The sequence below is a fragment of the Pleurodeles waltl genome, chromosome 8 (genome assembly GCF_031143425.1).
Source record: "Pleurodeles waltl isolate 20211129_DDA chromosome 8, aPleWal1.hap1.20221129, whole genome shotgun sequence".
In the NCBI taxonomy this organism is placed as follows: domain Eukaryota; kingdom Metazoa; phylum Chordata; class Amphibia; order Caudata; family Salamandridae; genus Pleurodeles; species Pleurodeles waltl.
In genome coordinates, this window is record NC_090447.1 from 679,807,883 (window position 1) to 679,831,996 (window position 24,114).

The 24,114-nt window shown below is 49.0% G+C and overlaps 1 protein-coding gene across 3 annotated transcripts in view; it reads left to right on the top strand.

The window, feature by feature from the left end:
• The window catches only part of NFKBIZ (NFKB inhibitor zeta), a 331,222-nt gene that overhangs the window by 228,546 nt on the left and 78,562 nt on the right, over nt 1-24,114 (top strand). The gene's annotated exons all lie outside the window — the stretch shown is intronic.

Consider the following 24,114-nt stretch of genomic DNA (forward strand, 5'->3'; position numbering starts at 1 on the left):
CCCATTTTTACCTGTATGTCAGTATGTTCTTGCTTGTCTCACTGGGATCCTGCTGGTCAGGACCCTAGTGCTCATAGTTTGTGGCCTAATGTGTGTGTTGTGAATAGTGCTTAACTGTGTCACTGAAGCTCTCCTAATGAGAACCTCAGTGCTTATGCTCTCTCTGCTTTTACATTTGTCACTACAGGCTAGTGACTTCATTTACCAATTTTAATTGGCACACTGGACCCCCCCCTATAAGTCCCTAGTATATGGTACCTAGGTACCCAGGGCATTGCGGTTCCAGGAGATCCCTATGGGCTGCAGCATTTATTTTTGCCACCCATAAGGAGCTCAGACAAACCCTTTCACAGGACTGCCATTGCAGCCCACGTGAAATAGTGCACACACTATTTCACAGCAATTTCCACTGCACTTAGGTAACTTATAAGTCACCTATATGTCTAACCTTCACTTGTTGAAGGCTAGGTGCAAAGTTACTAAATGTGAGGACACCCTGGCACTAGCCAAGGTGCCCCCACGCTGTCCAGGGCAAATTCCCCAGACTTTGTCAGTGCGGGGACACTGTGAGAAAGTAGCCTCTTTCTAGCCTTGTTACCCCCACTTTTGGCCTGTTTGTGAGTGTATGTCAGAGTGTTTTCACTGTCTCACTGGGTTCCTGCTAGCCAGGGCCCAGTGCTTATAGTGAAAACCCTATGTTTTCAGTATGTTTGTTATGTGTCACTGGGACCCTGCTAGCCAGGACTCCAGTGCTCATAAGTTTGTGGCCTATATGTATGTGTTCCCTGTGTGATGCCTAACTGTCTCACTGAGGCTCTGCTAACCAGAACCTCAGTGGTTATGCTCTCTCATGTCTTTCAAATTGTCACTAACAGGCTAGTGACCAATTTTACCAATTTACATTGGCTTACTGGAACACCCTTATAATTCCCTAGTATATGGTACTGAGGTACCCAGGGTTTTGGGGTTCCAGGAGATCCCTATGGGCTGCAGCATTTCTTTTGCCACCCATAGGGAGCTCTGACAATTCTTACACAGGCCTGCCACTGCAGCCTGAGTGAAATAACGTCCACGTTATTTCACAGCCATTTACCACTGCACTTAAGTAACTTATAAGTCACCTATATGTCTAACCTTTACCTGGTAAAGGTTAGGTGCAAAGTTACTTAGTGTGAGGGCACCCTGGCACTAGCCAAGGTGCCCCCACATTGTTCAGAGCCAATTCACTGAACTTTGTGAGTGCGGGGACACCATTACACGCGTGCACTACATATAGGTCACTACCTATATATAGCTTCACAATGGTAACTCCGAATATGGCCATGTAACATGTCTAAGATCATGGAATTGCCCCCTCTATGCCATCCTGGCATTGTTGGAACAATTCGATGATCCCAGTGGTCTGTAGCACAGACCCTGGTACTGCCAAACTGCCTTTTCTGGGGTTTCACTGCAGCTGCTGCTGCTGCCAACCCCTCAGACAGGTTTCTGCCCCCCTGGGGTCAAGCCAGGCTTGTCCCAGGATGGCAGAACAAAGAACTTTCTCTGAGAGAGGGTGTTACACCCTCTCCCTTTGGAAAATGGTGTGAAGGCAGGGGAGGAGTAGCCTCCCCCAGCCTCTGGAAATGCTTTCTTGGGCACAGATGTGCCCAATTCTGCATAAGCCAGTCTACACCGGTTCAGGGACCCCTTAGCCCCTGCTCTGGTGCAAAACTGGACAAAGGAAAGGCGAGTGACCACTCCCCTGACCTGCACCTCCCCTGGGAGGTGTCCAGAGCTCCTCCAGTGTGCTTCAGACCTCTGCCATCTTGGAAACAGAGGTGCTGCTGGCACACTGGACTGCTCTGAGTGGCCAGTGCCACCAGGTGACGTCAGAGACTCCTGATAGGCTCCTTCAGGTGTTAGTAGCCTATCCTCTCTCCTAGGTAGCCAAACCCTCTTTTCTGGCTATTTAGGGTCTCTGTCTCTGGGGAAACTTTAGATAACGAATGCAAGAGCTCATCCGAGTTCCTCTGCATCTCTCTCTTCACCTTCTGATAAGGAAACGACTGCTGACCGCGCTGGAAGCCTGCAACACTGCAACATAGTAGCAAAGACGACTACTGCAACTCTGTAACGCTGATCCTGCCGCCTTCTCGACTGTTTTCCTGCTTGTGCATGCTGTGGGGGTAGTCTGCCTCCTCTCTGCACCAGAAGCTCCGAAGAAATCTCCCGTGGGTCGACGGAATCTTCCCCCTGCAACCGCAGGCACCAAAAAGTTGCATTACCGGTCCCTTGGGTCTCCTCTCAGCACGACGAGCGAGGTCCCTTGAATCCAGCAACTCTGTCCAAGTGACTCCCACAGTCCAGTGACTCTTCAGTCCAAGTTTGGTGGAGGTAAGTCCTTGCCTCCCCACTCCAGACTGCATTGTTGGTAACCGCGACTTTTGCAACTTCTCCGGCCCCTGTGCTCTTCCGGCGGAAATCCTTTGTGCACAGCCAAGCCTGGGTCCACGGCACTCTAACCTGCATTGCACGACTTTCTAAGTTGGTCTCCGGCGACGTGGGACTCCTTTGTGCAACTTCGGCGAGCACCGTTTCACGCATCCTCGTAGTGCCTGTTTCTGGCACTTCTCCGGGTGCTACCTGCTGCTGAGAGGGCTCCTTGTCTTGCTCGACGTCCCCTCTTCCTCCTGGTCCAATTTGCGACCTCCTGGTCCCTGCTGGGCCACAGCAGCGTCCAAAAACGCTAACCACACGATTTGCAGCTAGCAAGGCTTGTTGGCGTTCTTTCGGCGGGAAAACACTTCTGCACGACTCTCCACGGCGAGAGGGATCCGTCCACCAAAGGGGAAGTCTCTAGCCCTTTTCGTTCCTGCAGAAATCTTTGCTTCTTCTGTCCAGTAGAAGCTCCTTTGCACCCACAGCTGGCATTTCCTGGGCATTTGCCCATCTCCGACTTGCTTTTGATTTTTGGACTTGGTCCCCTTGTTCCACAGGTACCCTAGATTGGAAATCCACAGTTGTTGCATTGTTGGTTTGTGTCTTTCCTGCATTATTCCTCTATCACGACTTCTTTGTCTTTTGGGGAACTTCAGTGCACTTTGCACTCACTTTTCAGGGTCTTGGGGAGGGCTAATTTTCTAACTCTCACTATTTTCTAATAGTCCCAGCGACCCTCTACAAGGTCACATAGGTTTGGGGTCCATTTGTGGTTCGCATTCCACTTTTGGAGTATATGGTTTGTGTTGCCCCTCTCCCTATGTGTCTCCATTGCATCCTATTGTAACTATACATTGTTTGCACTGTTTTCTAAGACTATACTGCATATTTTTAGTACTGTGTACATATAACTTGTGTATATTTGCTATCCTCACTCTGAGGGTACACTCTGAGATACTTTGGCATATTGTCATAAAAATAAAGTACCTTTATTTTTAGTATAACTGTGTTGTGAGAAAGTAGCCTCTTTCTAGCCTTGTTACCCCCACTTTTGGCCTGTTTGTGAGTGTATGTCAGGGTGTTTTCACTGTCTCACTGGAATCCTGCTAGCCAGGGCCAGTGCCCATAGTGAAAACCCTATGTTTTCAGTGTGTTTGTTATGTGTCACTGGGACCCTGCTAGTCAGGACCCCAGTGCTCATAAGTTTGTGACCTATAGGTATGTGTTCCCTGTGTGGTGCCTAACTGTCTCACTGAGGCTCTGCTAACCAGAACCTCAGTGGTTATGCTCTCTCATTTCTTTCCAAATTGTCACTAACAGGCTAGTGACCAATTTTACCAATTTACATTGGCTTACTGGAACACCCTTATAATTCCCTAGTATATGGTACTGAGGTACCCAGGGTATTGGGGTTCCAGGAGATCCCTATGGGCTGCAGCATTTCTTTTGCCACCCATAGGGAGCTCTGACAATTCTTACACAGGCCTGCCACTGCAGCCTGAGTGAAATAACGTCCACGTTATTTCACAGCCATTTTACACTGCACTTAAGTAACTTATAAGTCACCTATATGTCTAACCTTTACCTGGTAAAGGTTAGGTGCAAAGTTACTTAGTGTGAGGGCACCCTGGCACTAGCCAAGGTGCCCCCACATTGTTCAGAGCCAATTCCCTGAACTTTGTGAGTGCGGGGACACCATTACACGCGTGCACTACATATAGGTCACTACCTATATGTAGCTTCACAATGGTAACTCCGAATATGGCCATGTAACATGTCTAAGATCATGGCATTGCCCCCTCTATGCCATCCTGGCATTGTTGGCACAATTCCATGATCCCAGTGGTCTGTAGCACAGACCCTGGTACTGCCAAACTGCCCTTCCTGGGGTTTCACTGCAGCTGCTGCTGCTGCCAACCCCTCAGACAGGCATCTGCCCTCCTGGGGTCCAGCCAGGCCTGGCCCAGGATGGCAGAACAAAGAACTTCCTCTGAGAGAGGGTGTGACACCCTCTCCCTTTGGAAAATGGTGTGAAGGCAGGGGAGGAGTAGCCTCCCCCAGCCTCTGGAAATGCTTTGTTGGGCATAGATGTGCCCAATTCTGCATAAGCCAGTCTACACCGGTTCAGGGGACCCCTTAGCCCTGCTCTGGCGCGAAACTGGACAAAGGAAAGGGGAGTGACCACTCCCCTGTACCTCCCCTGGGAGGTGCCCAGAGCTCCTCCAGTGTGCTCCAGACCTCTGCCATCTTGGAAACAGAGGTGCTGCTGGCACACTAGACTGCTCTGAGTGGCCAGTGCCACCAGGTGACGTCAGAGACTCCTTGTGATAGGCTCCTTTAGGTGTTGCTAGCCTATCCTCTCTCCTAGGTAGCCAAACCCTCTTTTCTGGCTATTTAGGGTCTCTGTCTCTGGGGAAACTTTAGATAACGAATGCATGAGCTCAGCCGAGTTCCTCTGCATCTCTCTCTTCACCTTCTGATAAGGAATCGACTGCTGACCGCGCTGGAAGCCTGCAAACCTGCAACATAGTAGCAAAGACGACTACTGCAACTCTGTAACGCTGATCCTGCCGCCTTCTCGACTGTTTTCATGCTTGTGCATGCTGTGCGGGTAGTCTGCCTCCTCTCTGCACCAGAAGCTCCGAAGAAATCTCCCGTGGGTCAACGGAATCTTCCCCCTGCAACCGCAGGCACCAAAAAGCTGCATTACCGGTCCCTTGGGTCTCCTCTCAGCACGACGAGCGAGGTCCCTCGAATCCAGCGACTCTGTCCAAGTGACCCCCACTGTCCAGTGACTCTTCAGTCCAAGTTTGGTGGAGGTAAGTCCTTGCCTCACCTCGCTGGGCTGCATTGCTGGGAACCGCGACTTTTGCAGCTACTCCGGCCCCTGTGCACTTCCGGCGAAAATCCTTTGTGCACAGCCAAGCCGGGGTCCACGGCACTCTAACCTGCATTGCACGACTTTCTAAGTTGGTCTCCGGCGACGTGGGACTCCTTTGTGCAACTTCGGCGAGCACCGTTTCACGCATCCTCGTAGTGCCTGTTTCTGGCACTTCTCCGGGTGCTACCTGCTTCAGAGAGGGCTCCTTGTCTTGCTCGATGTCCCCTCTCTCTGCTGGTCCAATTTGCGACCTCCTGGTCCCTCCTGGGCCTCAGCAGCGTCCAAAAACGCTAACCGCACGATTTGCAGCTAGCAAGGCTTGTTGGCATTCTTTCGGCGGAAAAACACTTCTGCACGACTCTCCACGGCGAGAGGGATCCGTCCACCAAAGGGGAAGTCTCTAGCCCTTTTCGTTCCTGCAGAAACCTCAGCTTCTTCTGTCCAGTAGAAGCTTCTTTGCACCCGCAGCTGGCAATTCCTGGACATTTGCCCATCTCTGACTTGCTTGTGACTTTTGGACTTGGTCCCCTTGTTCCACAGGTACCCTAGATTGGAAATCCACAGTTGTTGCATTGCTGGTTTGTGTCTTTCCTGCATTTTTCCTCTAACACGACTTCTTTGTCCTTAGGGGAACTTTAGTGCACTTTGCACTCACTTTTCAGGGTCTTGGGGAGGGTTATTTTTCTAACTCTCACTATTTTCTAATAGTCCCAGCGACCCTCTACAAGGTCACATAGGTTTGGGGTCCATTCGTGGTTCGCATTCCACTTTTGGAGTATATGGTTTGTGTTGCCCCTATCCCTATGTTTCCCCATTGCATCCTATTGTAACTATACATTGTTTGCACTGTTTTCTAAGACTATACTGCATATTTTTGCTATTGTGTGTATATATATCTTGTGTAGATTTCCTATCCTCTCACTGAGGGTACACTCTAAGATACTTTGGCATATTGTCATAAAAATAAAGTACCTTTATTTTTAGTATAATTGTGTATTGTGTTTTCTTATGATATTGTGCAAGTGACACTTGTGGTACTGTAGTAGCTTCACACGTCTCCTAGTTCAGCCTAAGCTGCTCTGCTAAGCTACCATTATCTATCAGCCTAAGCTGCTAGACACCCTATACACTAATAAGGGATAACTGGGCCTGGTGCAAGGTGCAAGTACCCCTTGGTACTCACTACAAGCCAGTCCAGCCTCCTTGTGTATTGTGTTTTCTTATGATATTGTGCAAGTGACACTTGTGGCACTGTAGTAACTTCACACGTCTCCTAGTTCAGCCTAAGCTGCTCTGCTAAGCTACCATTATCTATCAGCCTAAGCTGCTAGACACCCTATACACTAATAAGGGATACCTGGGCCTGGTGCAAGGTGTAAGTACCCCTTGGTACTCACTACAAGCCAGTCCAGCCTCCTACAGACACCATTACACGTGCACTACATATAGGTCAATAACTATATGTAGCTTCACAATGGTAACCCTGAATATGGCCATGTAAGGTATCTAAGACCATGGAATTGTCCCCCCCCCCCCCCTCCATTCCAAAGGTGGTATTGGGGAGCCAATTCCATGCATCCTGGAGGCACCACCATGGACTCTGAGGCTGGCGCTGCAGCTGCTGCCACTTCACAGACCGGATTCTGCCCTCCTGGGGTCTGAGCAGATCAGTCCCAGGAAGGCAGAACCAAGCATTTCCTTTGGGAGAAGGGTGTTGCACCCTCTCCCTTTAGAAATAGGTGTTACAGGCTAAGGGTGGGTAGGTTCCCCCAGCCTCTGGAAATGCTTTGAAGGGCACAGATGGTGCCCGCCTTGCATAAGCCATTCTACACCGGTTCAGGGACCCCCAGTCCCTGCTCTGGCGCGAAACTGGACAAAGGAAAGGGGAGTGACCACTCCCCTGTCCGTCACCACACCGGGGGTGGGGCCCAGAGCTTCTCCAGTGTGTCCCAGACTTCAGTCATCTTGTTTTCCAAGGTGTGGGGACACTCTGGAGGCCTCTGCGTGGCTAGTGCCAGCAGGTGACATCAGAGACCACTCCTGATAGGTCCATACCTGATAAGGTAGCCAATCCCCCTCTCAGGGCTATTTAGGGTCTCTCCTGTGGGTTTCTCTTCAGATTCTGCTTGCAGGTTTCCTTCAGGAATCCTCTGCAACTACTCCTGCATCCTCTGACCTCGGATCAACTGCAGACTGCTCCAGAAACCGCTGTAACAGGAGCAAAGTATCCAAAGGGCTACTTTTCCTCTGCAACTTCACCTCCAGCCAATAACTGCAACAGTTTCCATAGTGTGCGCGCTCCGGGGACTCCATGTCTTCACCCTGCACCAGAAGGACCGAAGAAATCTCCTGTGGAGTGACGGAGTCACTTCCCTGCTCTTGCAAGCACCTCCTAAGTCGACAACTGGTTGTCTTGGAATTCTCTCGTGGCACCAAGCGTGCTCCTTGGAACACAGGTGGTGGACCCCTTCAACAAAGACCGTCCTAAGGTCCTGCTGTCCAAATTTGGAGGAGGTAAGAGCTTGCCTTCCCCGTTTGCGACAGTACCCCTGTGCACCACACCATCTTCACCTCCTGAGGATCTCTGCACTATTAGCAAGAATCCTTCGTGCACAGCCAGGCCCAGGTCCCCAGCACTCTATCCTGCGACGCTCAGCTCGCTGAGTTGTCGCCCGGCGGCGTGGGCCCTTCTTTTGTAGTGCTGCAACAACCGCAATTTGCACCTTCTTTGTCCCCGTGTCCCGTTACCTCCGTGGGTGCTGCCTGGTCATCTATGGGTTCCCTCTAGTGTTGGGAGCACCCTCTGCCTCCTCAGTCCGAGTTGAGGCCCCCTGGTCCCTCCTGGGTCTAGGCAGCTCCACTTTGACGCCGTCTGCGACTTTGCCTGAACCAATGCTTGTTGGACGAATCCAGCACCGAAAGTCGCCTGCATCCAACATCTCTTCGTGGGACATCCTTTGCATCGTGCAGGAACCCGTAGCCATCTTCCTTTGGTGCATTTCTGTAGTCTTCTTCCAACCGATGACTCTTGTTTTGCACCCTCTTCTATGTTGGCAGGGGCTCCTGTCCTTCCTGGAACGTTTTCCGACTTCTGGACTTGTTCTCCTCTCTTTGGAGGCCTTCCACCATTTGTTGTTTGCAGTCTTGCTTGGTTCCTGCAATAACTCTAATCACAACTTGTAGTGTGTCCTAAGGAAACTTGCAGTACATTACTCCTACTTTCTTGGTGTAGGAAGTTGGCTCTGTATGTGCTATTTCAAAGTAAGGAATAGCATGCACAGAGTCCAAGGGTTCCCCTTAGAGGTAAAATAGTGGTAAAAAGAGATAATACTAATGCTCTATTTTGTGGTAGTGTGGTCGAGCAGTAGGCTTATCCAAGGAGTAGTGTTAAGCATTTGTTGTACATACACATAGACAATAAATGAGGTACACACACTCGGAGACAAATCCAGCAAATAGGTTTTGTATAGAAAAATATATTTTCTTAGTTTATTTTAAGAACCACAGGTTCAAATTTAACATGTAATATCTTGTTTGAAAGGTATTGCAGGTAAGTACATTAGGAACTTTGAATCATTTCAATTGCATGTATACTTTTCAAGTTATTCACAAATAGCTATTTTAAAAGTGGACACAGTGCAATTTTCACAGTTCCTGGGGGAGGTAAGTTTTGGTTAGTTTTACCAGGTAAGTAAGACACTTACAGGGTTCAGTTCTTGGTCCAAGGCAGCCCACCGTTGGGGGATCAGAGCAACCCCAAAGTTACAACACCAGCAGCTCAGGGCCGGTCAGGTGCAGAGTTCAAAGTGGTGCCCAAAACGCATAGGCTTCAATGGAGAGAAGGGGGTGCCCCGGTTCCAGTCTGCCAGCAGGTAAGTACCCGCGTCTTCGGAGGGCAGACCAGGGGGGTTTTGTAGGGCACCGGGGGGGACACAAGCCCACACAGAAATTTCACCCTCAGCGGCGCGGGGGCGGCCGGGTGCAGTGTTAGAACAAGCGTTGGGTTCGCAATGGAAGTCAATGAGAGATCAAGGGATCTCTTCAGCGCTGCAGGCAGGCAAGGGGGGGCTTCCTTGGGGAAACCTCCACTTGGGCAAGGGAGAGGGACTCCTGGGGGTCACTTCTGCAGTGAAAGTCCGGTCCTTCAGGTCCTGGGGGCTGCGGGTGCAGGGTCTTTTCCAGGCGTCGGGACTTAGGTTTCAGAGAGTCGCGGTCAGGGGAAGCCTCGGGATTCCCTCTGCAGGCGGCGCTGTGGGGGGTCAGGGGGGACAGGTTTTGGTACTCACAGTCGTAGAGTAGTCCGGGGGTCCTCCCTGAGGTGTTGGTTCTCCACCAGCCGAGTCGGGGTCGCCGGGTGCAGTGTTGCAAGTCTCACGCTTCTTGCGGGGAGATTGCAGGATTCTTTAAAGCTGCTCCTTTGGATAAAGTTGCAGTCTTTTTGGAGCAGGTCCGCTGTCCTCGGGCGTTTCTTGTCGTCGTCGAAGCAGGGCAGTCCTCAGAGGGTTCAGAGGTCGCTGGTCCCTTTGGAAGGCGTCGCTGGAGCAGAGTTCTTTGGAAGGCAGGAGACAGGCCGGTGAGTTTCTGGAGCCAAGGCAGTTGTTGTCTTCTGGTCTTCCTCTGCAGGGGTTTTCAGCTAGGCAGTCCTTCTTGTTGTTGTTGCAGGAATCTAGTTTCTAGGTTCAGGGAGAGCCCTTAAATACTAAATTTAAGGGTGTGTTTAGGTCTGGGGGGTTAGTAGCCAATGGCTACTAGCCCTGAGGGTGGGTACACCCTCTTTGTGCCTCCTCCCAAGGGGAGGGGGTCACATCCCTAATCCTATTGGGGGAATCCTCCATCTGCAAGATGGAGGGTTTCTAAAAGTTAGAGTCACCTCAGCTCAGGACACCTTAGGGGCTGTCCTGACTGGCCAGTGACTCCTCCTTGTTATTCTCATTATTTTCTCCGGCCTTGCCGCCAAAAGTGGGGGCCGGGGCCGGGGGGGGCGGGCAACTCCACTAGCTGGAGTGTCCTGCGGTGCTGTGACAAAGGGGTGAGCCTTTGAGGCTCACCGCCAGGTGTTACAGCTCCTGCCTGGGGGAGGTGTTAGCATCTCCACCAAGTGCAGGCTTTGTTACTGGCCTCAGAGTGACAAAGGCACTCTCCCCATGGGGCCAGCAACATGTCTCTAGTGTGGCAGGCTGCTGGAACCAGTCAGCCTACACAGATAGTCGGTTAAGTTTCAGGGGGCACCTCTAAGGTGCCCTCTGTGGTGTATTTTACAATAAAATGTACACTGGCATCAGTGTGCATTTATTGTGCTGAGAAGTTTGATACCAAACTTCCCAGTTTTCAGTGTAGCCATTATGGTGCTGTGGAGTTCGTGTAAAACAGTCTCCCAGACCATATACTCTTATGGCTACCCTGCACTTACAATGTCTAAGGTTTTGCTTAGACACTGTAGGGGCACAGTGCTCATGCACTGGTACCCTCACCTATGGTATAGTGCACCCTGCCTTAGGGCTGTAAGGCCTGCTAGAGGGGTGTCTTACCTATACTGCATAGGCAGTGAGAGGCTGGCATGGCACCCTGAGGGGAGTGCCATGTCGACTTACTCATTTTGTTCTCACTAGCACACACAAGCTGGTAAGCAATGTGTCTGTGCTGGGTGAGGGGTCTCTAGGGTGGCATAATACATGCTGCAGCCCTTGGAGACCTTCCCTGGCATCAGGGCCCTTGGTACCAGAGGTACCAGTTACAAGGGACTTATCTGGGTGCCAGGGCGTGCCAATTGTGGAATCAAAAGTACAGGTTAGGGAAAGAACACTGGTGCTGGGGCCTGGTTAGCAGGCCTCAGCACACTTTCAATTCAAAACATAGCATCAGCAAAGGCAAAAAGTCAGGGGGTAACCATGCCAAGGAGGCATTTCCTTACACAACCCCCCCCCCCCCAAACGAAAGAGGATGAGACTAACCTTTCCCAAGAGAGTCTTCATTTTCTAAGTGGAAGAACCTGGAAAGGCCATCTGCATTGGCATGGGCAGTCCCAGGTCTGTGTTCCACTACAAAGTCCATTCCCTGTAGGGAGATGGACCACCTCAACAGTTTTGGGTTTTCACCTTTCATTTGCATCAGCCATCTGAGAGGTCTGTGGTCAGTCTGAACTAGGAAGTGAGTACCAAAGAGGTATGGTCTCAGCTTCTTCAGGGACCAAACCACAGCAAAGGCCTCCCTCTCAATGGCACTCCAACGCTGCTCCCTGGGGAGTAACCTCCTGCTAATGAAAGCAACAGGCTGGTCAAGGCCATCATCATTTGTTTGGGACAAAACTGCCCCTATCCCATGTTCAGAGGCATCTGTTTGCACAATGAACTGCTTGGAGTAATCTGGAGCTTTTAGAACTGGTGCTGTGCACATAGCTTGTTTCAGGGTGTCAAAGGCCTGTTGGCATTCTACAGTCCAGTTTACTTTGTTGGGCATTTTCTTGGAGGTGAGTTCTGTGAGGGCTGTCACAATGGATCCATATCCCTTCACAAACCTCCTGTAGTACCCAGTCAAGCCAAGGAATGCCCTGACTTGAGTCTGGGTTTTTGGAGCTACCCAGTCCAGAATAGTCTGGATCTTGGGTTGGAGTGGCTGAACTTGGCCTCCACCTACAAGGTGTCCCAAGTAAACCACAGTTCCCTGCCCTATCTGGCATTTGGATGCCTTGATAGAGAGGCCTGCAGATTGCAGGGCCTTCAGAACCTTCTTCAGGTGGACCAGGTGATCCTGCCAGGTGGAGCTGAAGACAGCAATATCATCAAGATAAGCTGCACTAAAGGATTCCAGCCCAGCAAGGACTTGATTCACCAACCTTTGGAAGGTGGCAGGGGCATTCTTTAAACCAAAGGGCATAACAGTGAACTGATAATGCCCATCAGGTGTGGAGAATGCTGTCTTTTCTTTTGCTCCAGGGTCCATTTTGATTTGCCAGTACCCTGCTGTTAAGTCAAAGGTACTTAAGAATTTGGCAGCCCCTAATTTGTCTATTAGCTCATCAGCTCTAGGAATGGGATGAGCATCTGTCTTTGTGACTGAGTTGAGACCTCTGTAGTCCACACAAAACCTCATCTCTCTCTTTCCTTCTTTGGTGTGAGGTTTGGGGACTAAGACCACTGGGCTAGCCCAGGGGCTGTCAGAGTACTCAATTACTCCCAATTCCAGCATCTTGTGGACTTCCACCTTGATGCTTTCCTTAACTTGGTCAGACTGTCTAAATATTTTGTTTTTGACAGGCATGCTGTCTCCTGTGTCCACATCATGGGTACACAGGTGTGTCTGACCAGGGGTTAGGGAAAAGAGTTCAGCAAACTGCTGCAGGACCTTCCTGCAGTCAGACTGCTGTTGGCTAGAGAGGGTGTCTGAGTAGATCACTCCATCTACTGAGCCATCTTTAGGGTCTGATGAGAGGAGATCAGGGAGAGGTTCACTCTCAGCTTCCTGGTCCTCATCTGTCACCATCAACAGATTTACATCAGCCCTGTCATGGAAGAGCTTAAGGCGGTTCACATGGATCACCCTCTTGGGGCTCCTGCTTGTGCCCAGGTCCACCAGGTAGGTGACCTGACTCTTCCTTTCTAGTACTGGGTAAGGGCCACTCCATTTGTCCTGGAGTGCCCTGGGAGCCACAGGCTCCAGAACCCAGACTTTCTGTCCTGGTTGAAATTCAACCAGTGCAGCCTTTTGGTCATACCACAACTTCTGGAGTTGTTGGCTGGCCTCAAGGTTTTTACTTGCCTTTTCCATGTACTCTGCCATCCTTGAGCGAAGGCCAAGTACATAGTCCACTATGTCTTGTTTAGGCTCATGAAGAGGTCTCTCCCAGCCTTCTTTAACAAGAGCAAGTGGTCCCCTTACAGGGTGGCCAAACAGAAGTTCAAAGGGTGAGAATCCTACTCCCTTCTGAGGCACCTCTCTGTAAGCGAAAAGCAGACATGGCAGGAGGACATCCCATCTCCTTTTGAGTTTTTCTGGGAGCCCCATGATCATGCCCTTTAATGTCTTGTTGAATCTCTCAACAAGGCCATTAGTTTGTGGATGATATGGTGTAGTGAATTTGTAAGTCACTCCACACTCATTCCACATGTGTTTTAGGTAAGCTGACATGAAGTTGGTACCTCTGTCAGAAACCACCTCCTTAGGGAAAACCACTCTGGTAAAGATACCATTGAGGGCCTTGGCTACTGCAGGGGCAGTAGTCGACCTAAGGGGAATAGCTTCAGGATACCTAGTAGCATGATCCACTACTACTAGGATGTACATATTTCCTGAGGCTGTGGGAGGTTCTAGTGGACCAACTATGTCCACACCCACTCTTTCAAAGGGGACCCCCACCACTGGAAGTGGAATGAGGGGGGCCTTTGGATGCCCACCTGTCTTACCACTGGCTTGACAGGTGGGGCAGGAGAGGCAAAACTCCTTAACCTTCTGGGACATATTGGGCCAGTAGAAGTGGTTGACTAACCTCTCCCACGTCTTGGTTTGTCCCAAATGCCCAGCAAGGGGAATATCATGGGCTAAGGTCAGAATAAACTCTCTGAAACCTTGAGGCACTACCACTCTCCTAGTGGCACCAGGTTTGGGATCTCTTGCCTCAGTGTACAGGAGTCCATCTTCCCAATAGACCCTATGTGTTCCATTTTTCTTGCCTTTGGACTCTTCAGCAGCTTGCTGCCTAAGGCCTTCAAGAGAGGGACAGGTTTCTTGTCCCTTACACAACTCTTCCCTTGAGGGTCCCCCTGGGCCCAAGAGCTCAACCTGATAAGGTTCCAGCTCCATAGGCTCAGTTCCCTCAGAGGGCAGAACTTCTTCCTGAGAAGAGAGGTTCTCTTTTTGGTGTTGTGTTGCAGCTGGTTTCCCAGCTGACTTTCCTTGTCTCTTGGTAGGCTGGGCCATTTTTCCAGACTCCAGCTCTACTTTTTCACCCTGTGCCTTGCACTGTGCCCTAGTCTTGACACACACCAGTTCAGGGATACCCAGCATGGCTGCATGGGTTTTCAGTTCTACCTCAGCCCATGCTGAGGACTCCAGGTCATTTCCAAGCAAAGAGTCTACTGGGATATTTGAGGAGACCACCACCTGTTTCAGGCCATTGACCCCTCCCCACTCTAAAGTTACCATAGCCATGGGATGTACTTTAGTCTGATTGTCAGCGTTGGTGACTGGATAAGTTTGTCCAGTCAGGTATTGGCCAGGGGAAACCAGTTTCTCTGTCACCATAGTGACACTGGCACCTGTATCCCTCAGGCCTTCTACACTTGTCCCATTAATTAAGAGCTGCTGCCTGTATTTTTGCATGTTAGGGGGCCAGGCAGCCAGTGTGGCTAAATCCACCCCACCCTCAGAGACTAATGTAGCTTCAGTGCGACACCTGATTTGCTCTGGGCACACTGTTGATCCCACATGGAGACTGGCCATTCCAGTTTTAGCTGGATGGGAGTTAGAAGTGGTATCTTTCTTGGGACAGGCCTTGTCTCCAGTTTGGTGTCCAGACTGACTACAGTTTCGACACCAGGCCTTTTTGGGATCAAAGTTTTTACCCTTGTACCCAGGATTGTTTTGTGAAGAGGCTCTGGGCCCACCCTCCTGTGCAGGTTTTTGGGGGCCTGTAGAAGACTCTTTACTATTTTTATTTTTGGCTGTCTCACCACCCTTCCCCTGGGGAGGTTTTGTGACCCCTTTCTTTTGGTCACCCCCTGTGGAAGTTTTGGACACCCTAGTCTTGACCCAATGGTCCGCCTTCTTTCCCAATTCTTGGGGAGAAATTGGTCCTAGGTCCACCAGATGCTGATGCAGTTTATCATTGAAACAATTACTTAATAGGTGTTCTTTCACAAATAAATTGTACAGCCCATCATAATCATTTACACCATTTCCTTGAATCCAACCATCTAGTGTTTTTACTGAATAGTCTACAAAGTCAACCCAGGTCTGGCTCGAGGATTTTTGAGCCCCCCTGAATCTAATCCTATACTCCTCAGTGGAGAATCCAAAGCCCTCAATCAGGGTACCCTTCATGAGGTCATAAGATTCTGCATCTTTTTTAGAGAGTGTGAGGAGTCTATCCCTACACTTTCCTGTGAACATTTCCCAAAGGAGAGAACCCCAGTGAGATTTGTTCACTTTTCTGGTTTCACAAGCCCTCTCAAAAGCTGTGAACCATTTGGTGATATCATCACCATCTTCATATTTAGTTACAATCCCTTTGGGGATTTTCAACATGTCAGGAGAATCTCTGACCCTAGTTATGTTGCTGCCACCATTGATGGGTCCTAGGCCCATCTCTTGTCTTTCCCTTTCTATGGCTAGGATCTGTCTTTCCAAAGCCAATCTTTTGGCCATCCTGGCTAACTGGATGTCCTCTTCACTGGAGTTATCCTCAGTGATTTCAGAGGTGTTGGTCTCTCCTGTGAGGGAACCAGCATCTCGGACTATTATTTTTGGAGTCAGGGCTTGAGAAGCCCTGTTCTCCCTAGATAGGACTGGTGGGGGGGAATCACCCTCCAAGTCACTATCATCTTCATCTGTGTTGCCATCCACAGAGGGGTTGGCTCTGTCATACTCTGCCAACAGCTCCTGGAGCTGTAGTTTGGTAGGTTTGGAGCCCATTGCTATTTTCTTTAGTTTACAGAGTAACCTTAGCTCTCTCATCTGTAGGTGGAGGTAAGGTGTGGTGTCGAGTTCCACCACATTCACATCTGTATTAGACATTATGCTTCTAAAAGTTGGAATACTTTTTAAGAAACTAAAACTAGTTCTAGAATCTAATTCAAACTTTTACAAACTTTTAAACTCTAAAAGAAATGCTAACAGGGACTAACACAAGGCCCCAGCAGGACTTTAAAGAATTTAGAAAACTTTTCAAATTGCAAAAATCAATTTCTAATGACAATTTTGGAATTTGTCGTGTGATCAGGTATTGGCTGAGTAGTCCAGCAAATGCAAAGTCTTGTACCCCACCGCTGATCCACCAATGTAGGAAGTTGGCTCTGTATGTGCTATTTCAAAGTAAGGAATAGCATGCACAGAGTCCAAGGGTTCCCCTTAGAGGTAAAATAGTGGTAAAAAGAGATAATACTAATGCTCTATTTTGTGGTAGTGTGGTCGAGCAGTAGGCTTATCCAAGGAGTAGTGTTAAGCATGTGTTGTACATACACATAGACAATAAATGAGGTACACACACTCAGAGACAAATCCAGCCAATAGGTTTTGTATAGAAAAATATCTTTTCTTAGTTTATTTTAAGAACCACAGGTTCAAATTTAACATGTAATATCTTGTTTGAAAGGTATTGCAGGTAAGTACATTAGGAACTTTGAATCATTTCAATTGCATGTATACTTTTCAAGTTATTCACAAATAGCTATTTTAAAAGTGGACACAGTGCAATTTTCACAGTTCCTGGGGGAGGTAAGTTTTGGTTAGTTTTACCAGGTAAGTAAGACACTTACAGGGTTCAGTTCTTGGTCCAAGGCAGCCCACCGTTGGGGGTTCAGAGCAACCCCAAAGTTACCACACCAGCAGCTCAGGGCCGGTCAGGTGCAGAGTTCAAAGTGGTGCCCAAAACGCATAGGCTTCAATGGAGAGAAGGGGGTGCCCCGGTTCCAGTCTGCCAGCAGGTAAGTACCCGCGTCTTCGGAGGGCAGACCAGGGGGGTTTTGTAGGGCACCGGGGGGGACACAAGCCCACACAGAAATTTCACCCTCAGCGGCGCGGGGGCGGCCGGGTGCAGTGTTAGAACAAGCGTCGGGTTCGCAATGGAAGTCAATGAGAGATCAAGGGATCTCTTCAGCGCTGCAGGCAGGCAAGGGGGGGCTTCCTTGGGGAAACCTCCACTTGGGCAAGGGAGAGGGACTCCTGGGGGTCACTTCTGCAGTGAAAGTCCGGTCCTTCAGGTCCTGGGGGCTGCGGGTGCAGGGTCTTTTCCAGGCGTCGGGACTTAGGTTTCAGAGAGTCTCGGTCAGGGGAAGCCTCGGGATTCCCTCTGCAGGCGGCGCTGTGGGGGCTCAGGGGGGACAGGTTTTGGTACTCACAGTCGTAGAGTAGTCCGGGGGTCCTCCCTGAGGTGTTGGTTCTCCACCAGCCGAGTCGGGGTCGCCGGGTGCAGTGTTGCAAGTCTCACGCTTCTTGCGGGGAGATTGCAGGGTTCTTTAAAGCTGCTCCTTTGGATAAAGTTGCAGTCTTTTTGGAGCAGGTCCGCTGTCCTCTGGAGTTTCTTGTCGTCGTCGAAGCAGGGCAGTCCTCAGAGGGTTCAGAGGTCGCTGGTCCCTTTGGAAGGCGTCGCTGGAGCAGAGTTCTTTGGAAGGCAGGAGACAGGCCGGTGAGTTTCTGGAGCCAAGGCAGTTGTTGTCTTCTGGTCTTCCTCTGCAGGGGTTTTCAGCTAGGCAGTCCTTCTTGTTGTTGTTGCAGGAATCTAGTTTCTAGGTTCAGGGAGAGCCCTTAAATACTAAATTTAAGGGCGTGTTTAGGTCTGGGGGGGTTAGTAGCCAATGGCTACTAGCCCTGAGGGTGGGTACACCCTCTTTGTGCCTCCTCCCAAGGGGAGGGGGTCACATCCCTAATCCTATTGGGGGAATCCTCCATCTGCAAGATGGAGGATTTCTAAAAGTTAGTCACCTCAGCTCAGGACACCTTAGGGGCTGTCCTGACTGGCCAGTGACTCCTCCTTGTTATTCTCATTATTTTCTCCGGCCTTGCCGCCAAAAGTGGGGGCCATGGCCTGGGGGGGGGTGGGCAACTCCACTAGCTGGAGTGTCCTGCGGTGCTGTGACAAAGGGGTGAGCCTTTGAGGCTCACCGCCAGGTGTTACAGCTCCTGCCTGGGGGAGGTGTTAGCATCTCCACCCAGTGCAGGCTTTGTTACTGGCCTCAGAGTGACAAAGGCACTCTCCCCATGGGGCCAGCAACATGTCTCTAGTGTGGCAGGCTGCTGGAACCAGTCAGCCTACACAGATAGTCGGTTAAGTTTCAGGGGGCACCTCTAAGGTGCCCTCTGTGGTGTATTTTACAATAAAATGTACACTGGCATCAGTGTGCATTTATTGTGCTGAGAAGTTTGATACCAAACTTCCCAGTTTTCAGTGTAGCCATTATGGTGCTGTGGAGTTCGTGTAAAACAGACTCCCAGACCATATACTCTTATGGCTACCCTGCACTTACAATGTCTAAGGTTTTGCTTAGACACTGTAGGGGCACAGTGCTCATGCACTGGTACCCTCACCTATGGTATAGTGCACCCTGCCTTAGGGCTGTAAGGCCTGCTAGAGGGGTGTCTTACCTATACTGCATAGGCAGTGAGAGGCTGGCATGGCACCCTGAGGGGAGTGCCATGTTGACTTACTCATTTTGTTCTCACTAGCACACACAAGCTGGTAAGCAGTGTGTCTGTGCTGGGTGAGGGGTCTCTAGGGTGGCATAATACATGCTGCGGCCCTTCGAGACCTTCCCTGGCATCAGGGCCCTTGGTACCAGAGGTACCAGTTACAAGGGACTTATCTGGGTGCCAGGGCGTGCCAATTGTGGAATCAAAAGTACAGGTTAGGGAAAGAACACTGGTGCTGGGGCCTGGTTAGCAGGCCTCAGCACACTTTCAATTCAAAACATAGCATCAGCAAAGGCAAAAAGTCAGGGGGTAACCATGCCAAGGAGGCATTTCCTTACACTTGGGCTCTGGGGTGGGCTATTGTACTCACCTTTGTGGTTTTCCTACTCTCCCAGCGATTCTCTACACACTACACTTGTCTAGGGGTGAATTTGTGATTCACATTCCACTATCTTAGAATATTGTTTGTGTTGCCCCTAGACCTATTTTTCCCATTGCATTATAATGCATTTCCTATTTTTTGCACTATCCTATGTCTAATTACTTGCCTTATTTTGGTGTCTAGTGTATATATTGTGTATAATACTTACCTCTAGAAGGAGTATTGCCTCTAAGATATTTTTGGCCTTGTGTCACCCAAGTAAACTACCTTTATTTTTGGTAACACTGAGTATTGTCTTTACTTGTGTATAAGTACTGTGTAACTATAGTGGTATTGCAGGAGCTTTGCATGTCTCCTAGTTCAGCCTAAGCTGCTCTGCTACAACTACCTCTATCAGCCTAAGCTGCTAGGATACTACTACATTTCACTAATAAGGAATAACTGGACCTGGTATAAGGTGTAAATACCCACTACAAACCGGGTCAGCCTCCTACAAAAACCCATCCACAACATAAAGCAGCTCTGTTGTATTTGCAAAACTTCATATTGGGAACCTTACTTCCTAAGGTGGCATTGCCAGTTGCATTCTTCAGTGTGTTGTAAGGAAATGCCTCTTTTTGTATAGTCACCACCTCCTGTGGGCTCTCTACTTGCTGTCCAGCAGTTGGTTTTCTTCAGTCGACTCCCTGGACAACTCCTGCAGTATCTTTGTGACCCCTGTGGTTCCCTCATTAAAAAGCATTGGGTGCCCAACACTGTTTGCACCCGGCCACCCCGTGCTGCTGAGGGTGTGTCTGGGTCTGACCGGCGCCACCCTCAAGGTGCTGATGTAAACCTCCCAGGTCTGTGCCCTGAAGTCGCGGGTACTTACCGGCAAGCCTTTAGTTTCTGAGCGCCCCCAGTCTCCATTGGATGCCCAACACCAATTTTGATCTCTGCACCCGGCCGGCCCCGTGTTGCACTCCTGGTGTCTTCCTAAACTTTGCCCTGTGGACACCTTTACCCTTGAAGATGGGGATCATAAGTCAAATACTTACCTGTGAATTGAATTGTTGCTTTTCCTTCCGTAGGATTTTATTGCTTTCTATGAGAAGTTGCACTTCTGCAACTTGGAAGTATTACTTACCTGTGAACTGTTTTGTATAAATTCTAAACAAAGTGCATTTGATGCTTGAAAATGATACATTAATGAAACTGTACTTACCTGCAACAAAGATCCTTTTGGGTCTAGAAATAAAGTGCCAAAGAATATTTTTGATACATAAAACAATTGGCTTGGAGTCAGTTTTTGAATGTGTGCCTCATTTCTTGACTGTGTGTGTACAACATATGCTTAGCAGTGTCCTTTGATAAGCCTAACTGCTTGACCACCCTACCACCAAGGAGTCCATTAGTATTATCTACCTTAGTCTCAGTAAATCCTTTAGGGGATCTTCTGGACTCTGTGCACACTATACCTTACTTTTGTATAATATATATACAAAGCCAGCTTCCTACAGCTGGCCCTCGAGGAGATGGTAAGTGTATTACACTGTGAGGTCACACATCCACACCATATAATACACCCCATTTCCTCACATATGTGTAATGTGTGTTTACCAGGTGCGTGATTCACCCTGGAGAGTATCACCCTAGCTGAAGCATGAGCTGTAGGGGCTGACCCAATCCTGGGGATAGGTGTTTGGACTGATGCTGCTGGTTTTACTACTCAGAGTGCACTGAGGCCTGCTATTCAGACCTGAGTGCCTCTGCCCTTGCCTTTAAACAGGTATGTTGAATTGATCCATAACCAGTTGGCTAAGCTAACTTGTCTGTAGGTCCCTTGTAAGTGGCACCCAGGGTCCCTAAGGTATTTAAGTTAAAGGTCCTACCCATTGTTTGCAGATCTGGTTGTGCCATAATTAAAACAAGACTCCCGGCCTGCCATTTGCAGGCTGGAAGAACAGTTTTAACTGCTGGCCAGAGTTTGCCATTTAAAGTAATGGCAAAGATAGACTTCCACCCCTGAACCTAGCTCTTCAGATTCCAGGTGACTTAACAAGAAGGACTGAAGAGCTGCACCAGCAGAGACGACTCAAGACGACAACAAACTGACTGCCCTACCAGCCTATCTGCAACAAGAGCTGTAGGGGCTGACCCAATCCTGGCGATAGGTGAATAGCCAGATCTTAAGTTCCTTGTGGAATTTAAGTACTGAGGTAATTCTTGCAGGGGGAAGTTGTTGTAGGCTTTTGGAGTACGGTAGCGAAGGCACAACTTCTGAATCTATTTCTGCTTATACAGGGGGTGTGTACGAGTAGGAGTATGAATGAGCTAAGGTGGTCTAGTAGGTTTGTGGAAGTTTGTTTTTGAGGTACATTGGGCCAGTGTTATGTATGCGCAGTTTGAAGAGTGCTTGTTTGTGGATTGGGACCTATTGGCGATGAGGTGTGGAATGTTGAGTACAGGGTTGGAGGTTGAGGGTGGGTGTGGTTGCTGGCTTTTGTGTGGTCTGAAGTCTTCTGGTCAGTTGCATGTTCATTCTAGTGTTAAAAGGGGGGTTTCTTTTTGACTGGGGTATGAACCCTGGTCAACAGTAACCACAATTCTAGTCGGGGTAAGGCACAAGCAAACCCTAAATTAACCTCTGCTCACCCTCTGGTAGCTTGGAACAGAGCAGTCAGGCTTAACTTGGAGGCAATGTGTAAAGTATTTGTGCAACACTTCAAACAGTAAAGCACCACACACAAAGTTTCCACATCAGGTATGAAAAATAGATCTAAATTTAACAAATAAAACTACCAAACAAATCTAGTAAGTAGAACTGGAGATTTTGAATTTCAAGGTTTTGAGTAAAAATAGTGACACAAAGCGCTATTGGGGGTATCCGGTCGCACTGGACCGGGACAGTTGCAAGTTTAGGCAGACTGCTAGTGGGCCAGCTACAGGGACCCAGTTAGGCCAGCTGAACAAAGTGCCCTGAATCTTGGTTGCCTGGACCCGCGTCCAAGATGTCATGCTACTGAGGTGATGCGTTGGTTCTGAGAGGTGGTGAGGCCACGTTGTGAGATCCTGTTGCTTCGAGGATGCGGTCAACGAGGGATGCATGGAGCTAGCGCCATGGAAAGCATTGCACAGTGGTGGTTCCAAAGGTGATGTGTCAGTCCCAAGATACAGTAATGATGAAAGCCTTTACGACTAGTCCAATCCATACAGCAATGGCAATGCTTTAGTTCTGGTCGAAGATGTTCTTCTCAGCCGAGGATACGCATCTGTTCTGTTCAGGGATGTGTTGCTCAGCGGAGAAGATGCATTGGTTCCACTGGCAGGCACCTTAGGCCCACTTCCAGGGGTCCAGGACTGGAGTGGCACCGCTTGGAGGGTAGACTCAGATGGCAGAATCCAGGTACAAAAGCAGAGAGGTGGGAAGTCTTCTATATCCCTGAGACTTCATATCAGGAAGCCAGGCAGCTAGCCCTTCCAGTCATTCTGGGTTCAGGTGTTGCAGGTCCAGTCCTTCTCGCCTAGACAAGAGGGCAGCAGGTCAGCACAGCAGGACAGAAGTCCAGCAGAGTAGCAGTCTAGCAGAGTGGTAATATTCGTAGCAGCACAGCAGTCTTTCTGGCAAACTATCCACAAGTCCAGAAGTGAATTGAAGTGGTGGTGTCTGACATCCAGTACTTGTACTTAGTGATGCCTTTGAAGTGGGGGAGACTTCAGAGACAGGCCTTTGAAGTGCACAGAGGCGCCAGGCTCACTACGGCATGGTATGCAGTGCTTTGTGTAGAGACAGGAAACAGCTCTTTAAGGGGTGAGAATGGCCCATCAAGCCACACCTAAGCTCCCATTGTGTTTTGCTACCTAGGGGGAAGTATACAAAGCCCAGCTGTCGCCCACCCCAGATATGTGATCAAAAACCTGCAGCAAAGCACCAAATTGCTAAAGTAAGAAAAGGCCAACTTTCTAAAAGTGGCGTTTTCAGAATTGCAATTTAAAATTCAACTTCACCATAAAGTGAAATTAAATAGTGATTCCAGAGACACCAAATTTAAAAGAACTATCTCTTCTTATTTGGAAATTGTGTTTATAAATTGTAATAAGGCAACTCCAGTTTTATCCTATGGGAAAGATGAGCCTTGCAGCAGTGAAAAATGAATTTAGGAGTTCTTCACTACTAGAACAGGTAAACCTTAAAGGTACATGACTTTATTTTAAAATACACTACACCATGCCCTCTGGGTTCTCGAGGTCTTACCCTAGAGGTGACTTGTATGTATTAAAATGGAAGGTTTGGGCCTGTCAAAAGGGTTATATTGCCATGTCGACTTGGCAGTCTAGCACTGCACCTACAGGCTCTGCAATGTCAGGCCTGAGTCATGGTTAGAGGGCTACTTGAGTAGGTGGGCCAATTAGTGCTGCAGACCCACTAGTAGCATTTAAGTCACAGGCCTTGGGTACAGGTAATACCACTTTACTGCATACATATAAGTAAATTAAACGTGCCAATTGGGAGGAACCGATATTACTATGTTTATGAGAGCGAGCACAAAAACTTGATTAGCAGTGGTAAAGTGCACAGAGTCCTATTGCCTGCAAAAACAAGGTCCGAATAGTAGAGGAGGACGGCAAAAAGTTAGGAGGAAGACCACCCTAATGCTGCCAGGTCTAACATTCAGCATTAAGTATGAAGTGTAAATTTCATGCACTATCTATGGCCCACTCCACTAGGAAAAAGGATCTCCTGTGGCCTTCTAAGGGAGGTATAGTGAACATCTATAACTTTACTACACATGTCCACCAAACACTATTGTGTGGCTATTCAGGCTTTTCAAGAGTCTCTGGTTGGCCAAATCATTTTAGGAACCACACGTGCTTCATCTGTTTGCTAGTCACAGCTTCTGGGAGACACTTTATGCAATTCGTGTATAGCAGATGAAATATGGCAACACAAGCCGCAAATGTTATTTATTCTGCAAGTATCTGTTTGTAGCTTGTAATGCTATCGGGCCACAGGCAACCCTGCCTCCTTAAAAGCTTCCTTTAAATCGTTAGTCAAATCACCTCCTCCTCTTAAGCATATACTACTATGCAGGCTCATTTCAATCCACTGTTA